The sequence below is a fragment of the Lactuca saligna genome, chromosome 5 (assembly GCF_052625555.1).
Source record: "Lactuca saligna cultivar CGN05327 chromosome 5, ASM5262555v1, whole genome shotgun sequence".
Classification (NCBI taxonomy): Eukaryota; Viridiplantae; Streptophyta; class Magnoliopsida; order Asterales; family Asteraceae; genus Lactuca; species Lactuca saligna.
Window position 1 is genome coordinate 110,628,587 of NC_136421.1, and position 6,000 is coordinate 110,634,586.

The following is a 6,000-nucleotide window of genomic DNA, read 5'->3' on the forward strand; positions in this document are numbered from 1 at the left end:
CCTTAGTCCTAATATAGCATGCTACTATACTAACTGATAAACGTAAGATAGACTTATATGGGTATTTTGGGGTACTTACTTGAGCTCAGCTGATTGCATGCACCGCACCCTTTTCTTTTATCAAAGTTCTTTTTCTTTCTGAATTCTTTTCGCATTTCTAAAACTGTTTCCTTTCTAAAAACTCTTTTTACCAAAAATGTCTTTTCATTTTGAAAAATTTTAGACCATTCCCTTAGTTTGAGTTCAGACACACCCGAGAGTATGTCCGAATCCCTCAAACCAAGGCTCTGATACCAACTTGTAACATCCCAAAAATCCATACCAAGAATTTTTCTCTAAATCATTATCAAAGCCATAATCATAAAAATATATCATAAGTCATAACATGAATTCAGGGTATTTATTTCAAAACATATTTCATTATCAGAGTAAAACATCCCAGGCTGACTAATCAATGGTGTGTGCCATGCGATCACCCCAAGCTCTTCTCTCCACTACCAGAAGAACCTGAAACGAAAACTGAAAACCATAAGCACGAAGCTTAGTGAGTTCCCCAACCAACCACATACCCTGCACAAACACATACACATATACTGGGCCATGTCCCTACCTCGGGCCTCGCCCGCTACAACTGCCCCGCCGCTCCAGGGCCCGCCTGGCTTCGAACCCCGCTCGGATACATATTTGTTTCTTTTAGGCCCTGCCTATCTCTTGGCCTCGCTCGCTAACCACATATAGTACAAAAATAGCATATAACACATAACTGAACATACCCTACTGCTTTCTTGTCCTTAGGCCTCGCCTGTCTTGGGCCTCGCCCCTGTCCTGTCACTAGTGAGTCATGGAACCCCGTCCAAGCTCTTACGATAAGTGAGATACGGGCCATGCCCACACTCACTCCATGCCAATCTCGAGCCTCACCCATGGTCCTCTACTAATGAGATATGGAATGCCATCCATACTCTGCTATTGTGAAATACGGGACCTCGCCCACACTCACCTTCTTACTAGGCACATACATGCATCACATAAACAACAAGTATACTCTAACATGCAAACCATTCCTTGAGCACCCGCCCGACATCGGACCTTGGTTCGGAATATCATACTAGCAAACAGTACCTAGGGCTAACCCCTGGGTCTCCCCACTCACAACTACACGGGCCGACATTGTGGCCTTAGACCCATTCACACAAAGGGAAACTCACCTGCAGTGCTGAACTTTTGCTGATAATCCTCTTACTGCTGACCGACAATTCTCTTAACCGCTGCTCTACTAGCTCCCCGAGCTATCAATATCAATATCATACAACACTTAGTCCTAAACTGAACTCTTAAAATCCGTCTAAGTCTACTCTTTCCAAAGTCAAATTCCTGGTCAAAGTCATCCTTCTTGACTGACTCTACTCGCCGAGTCGCCCCAAGACTCGTCGAGTCCCTGCATTCAGAAACTCCCATAAAACAACTTAGCTCCTCGAGTCACCCCAAGACTCATCGAGTTCAACAATGCCTGAGTCCCATCCTGCCCAACTCACTGAGTCTCCACTCAACTCACCGATCTAAGTCTTAACCAGAAGGGGTTAGTGCTTTGCGACCTAGCTCACTGAGTCCAAGAACAGACTCGCCGAGTCCATGATAATCTTCAACAGACTCGCCGATTTGTTCTTCCAACTCGTCGAATCCATGCCCATTTTCATCCAACTCGCCGAGTCGCTTCAATTCTTAATCCATACAGTGGCTTTTTGAGCCATGCAGGGGCTCCAACTCATAGATCCACCCTTCCCAAGTCTATTCCTCACGTAAATTTGCAAACTTTACGTGAAACCAAAGAGATATGGGCTTAAAACACTCTAGGGCTAGGTTTTGTGACCAAGGGGCTTCACCAACAACTTATTGGCATAAAATTTATGGCTTTCTGGATCCTTAATAGCCTAGATCTGAGGTAGCAACCTCAAATCTACTCCAAACTCAGAATAAACATCCTCCATACTCAAAAATGCCCAAAACTCAACCATAAGATAGATCTAAATGCAATAGGGTCAGCTTGTTACCTCAAGGGATCTGAAAAGTCACACCAACTCTGGATCTAAAGCCAATCCTTGAATTACCAAAGGTTCGCTTCCTCCTTCTTCCTTCAAATCACCCAAAATGGCAAGAAAGCTTGAATGTGAAAAAAATGGAGACTTAGGGTTTCTTGTTCTGGGTAAGAGAGGCTATAGAGAACCATAAGGGAGAGAATGAGAAGATTATATAGTGCACAAAGCCCTGGACTTAGGTTTTCCCAATCCAGAACGGACTCGCCGCATCCACTCTCCGACTTGTCGAGTCAGTCACTTACTCTTCGACCCGGATCTCGCTCAGACTCATCGAGTTCCACCCTAGACTCGACGAGTTGACCCCCTTTGATCTAGGGTTTTCCTTTCCTTTCTTGGTATTTTTGATTATGGGTGTTACAGTAAAGCAACAACTGAATCAATAATAGGAGGAAAACATAACATTGATAAAAGGAATGTAAAGAATAACTGCATGAAACAACACCTTTGATTTTGCAACCTAGGATCCTTAATTTCGACAGCGCGGGATCCCTAGGGAATCATTAAGATACTATAACCTCGAAACCTACTGCTGCTTTAACTTGGGGAGCAATCGCAAATAATCAAACCATTGTGATGCACGATCCTAACGAAACCTTCACTACCCTTAAAAACCAAGACACCAGTAACTTACTAAATAATAATGCATTTAATACTAAATTTGAGGATCTTGATGCAGATATAAGTCCTATCATGGCTAGGGAACTTAACAATGGAGTCAGATGATCTTGAGCATACTGCGAATACTGCAACCTATACTAGAAGCATCCCCCGCAAGCCACATGATCTCGAGATTCGCTGCCGCAATAGCCTATACTGATGTTTGAAAACAATTCTAGTGTCCCAAAATGAAGCCTTATGACGGAACTATGGATCCTGAGGAACATGTAGCACAACATACGTAAAGAATGGAAATCATTCCCATCCCATTACACTTAAACTAAGCTTGTTTGTGCAAGGGTTTTGGTTTAACCCTCACAGAATCAGCCTTGAAATGGCTTCTTAATGTTACTCCTTATTTCATTACTTCTTTTTCTCATTTAGTTAATCTTTTTAATAAATAGTTTTCTTATAGTAGGGCATTCGAAAGGATCACTAGTGATCTATATCGAGTACTCTAGGATCCTAAGGAATCCCTTAGAGATTTTGTAAGCAGGTTTGAAAAAGAAGCACTAAATATTCTTAATATCGACATGGCCACTGCCGTAGAAGCCTTCAAGATGGGACTAAAGAAAGATTATCCCTTCTATGAAGATCTCGTAATGACCCCATGCAAAAAAATGGATGACGTCAGAAGTAGAGCCTTGAGGTTCATAGACTGGAAGAGGATACCTTACTACATCCCACCCAAAAGTCAACAAAAAGTGAAAATTCAACATTTGGAAAAACTTTGCTGGAGTAATTTCGTATCATAAAGAAAAAATGATCCATCAATTTCAAACTCATGTCTTCATATACTTCACATCAAGTTATTTTCATTCAGTTCTTGCATAAACCCATTATCGAAACCATTTAATGTCTTTCTTTTGGAAACATACTTGAATTTGGTAACTATTAAGGGACCATGGGAATAAAATAATGATAATATATGTATTCACTTGTTGACTACAGTATGAGACCAAATTTAGTAAAAATTGGGTTGAAGGCTATGGAAAAAGATTAAAAGTTTCAAAATTTGGGTTGACTACAGTAGGAGACCAGATTTAATAATGATAATATATGTATTCACATGTTGAACACATATATGACAAACAAACATATTTTCCAAATAAAATGATCCTCACTGTCTATCCCTTCGTTTTAACAAAAAAAAAAATTATATCCAAGCATAAACCCTTTTAGATAATTAGTAAAGCTAATTGATTTTAAGATGATCCCTTCTGTTATATTATTTCAGTCTGTGGTTTGGCAAAAATCCAAAAGTAATCAACTGTATGTGCTTCTTTCTTCTCTTTGTTATTACCACTCTTATAAAGAATCTGGAAATCATCTCCCAAACACCTGTCCCGATTCTTAAACTGTCATCATGAAGAAGGTTTGAGGCAACAAAGGGTAACCAGTGACGTTAGCTTACCCTGATCAATAGAGAAGCTATGAGCACCATATGAGTTAAAAAAGTAGTCCAAAGCATTTCGATTGGAGGAGGGAAGCACAACTTTGTCACTTATTTCCATGGAATGCCACCGCCTGCTTTGTTTCAAGCGCCAGTTAGAAAATGAGTTGAGTCATCGATTGATGTAGGTTACAACACCTTCCCCCTAAACGACACATCATACTTCTTTTCTCTCGTTTCCTAGGGATCCTCCATTGAACATTAAATTCAAGGTTTTCTCTTGTCTTATCCTCTCTTAAGAGGAATCCTAATCTCTAATTAGCTAACATGATGAAGAGACCTTTAGATCAATCAATATATCAAACAATGACAGAAAATAAGAATAAGAGGAATTCACGAAGAAAAAACTTTCACTAAGAAAGATAATCTCACAAAGAGATTATCGTGTGCACAAAGCAGCGATTAGGGTTTGTGAAAGGCCTTTACATTCACAAACCTATACAAAAGATTATATACTACGATTCTAGATAATTCCTACAAATCAGGGATACGCTAGCTAACTAATTAAGCTAACTATGGAAACAGGATAAATACAAGATTTGTTACAATGCACTGAATAATCTAAACTATTACAAACTGAGCTGCTGACACACTGGTGCTGATACTGAGATATGCGCTGATGCTGAGTCTGTTTTAAACATTATCATATTTCAAGGTTTGACCTTACAATCTCCCCCAATATGATGATGTTCAAAACAAACTAAATTAAAACACCTCTGGAAAGGAACTCTTCATACTCAGCTTCAACTTTAATTTTAACTGGCCAGTGAGGACCATCCAACAACTCCTGTCTTCTGTTCAACAGCTCCATGGCAATAAGAATGTGAAACTCTCCAGATAGATCTTGATGACTCATGCACATTTGCCTTAAGCCAACAAGATGAGTGGTTGGAGCCTTTAGGATCTCAACAGTTCGCTGAAAACACATCCTCCTGTTTTTATCAAGATAGAACATCCTGTGTTCAGGAGCTGAGATAAACTTATGCTGAACCGGATCAACACTGATAGGAAGAGAATTGTTAATTTCACCAGCACCAAAGTCAAGAACCAATACATCTTCACCATCAACTTGAAACTTGGTTCTTCGAGTTCTAGGAACAGACAACCTTTGGCCTTGATGCTAAGGTCGTTCTTTAGGAACAAGATCCAAACGTTGAACTTTCTTGATCAGCAGATGAAGAGCACAAGTCAGTTCCGAAGAGTGAGCTGAGGTTTTCTTGGATGCTAGTTCAAGTAGTTCCATCCATTCAGAATATCCATACCTGATCAGCTCATCCCTCTTGACAACTTCAGTGTATGAATGCTGAGGACCTTGACGAGTGATCTTCAACGTAAGGATTTTCTCATTTCGTGGTTTGGAAGCTTTAACTTTGATGATCTTATCACCACACATTGGCCGATTAAAAACGTCTTCAAACCTCTTTCGATCAATCCGGTCAAGAACACTGTCAGGCTTAGGCTTACTATAACCAGGAAGAGGTTGAGAAGACTGAGCCTTGGACTGAAATTCCAGGAATTTCTGCATCTGAGCTTCAAAAGATCCCTTGGCCTGAAGTTTGTGCTGAATAAGAGATACATCAGCTTGAGTAATGTTCTTTAGACGTTGAGCTCGATTGGCTTCATCAAGAATTTGCTTAACTTGATCAGGAGACATGTTCCATTCAGCGGCAAGATTTGAAATACTGACTATGGAATTGGGTTTCTTCCAAGGCAGAAAAGTATCAATTTGAGAAAGATCCAACTCAGTGTCTGCTACCTTACGCTTTCGAGATAGCAGATGAGATTCTTCACTGG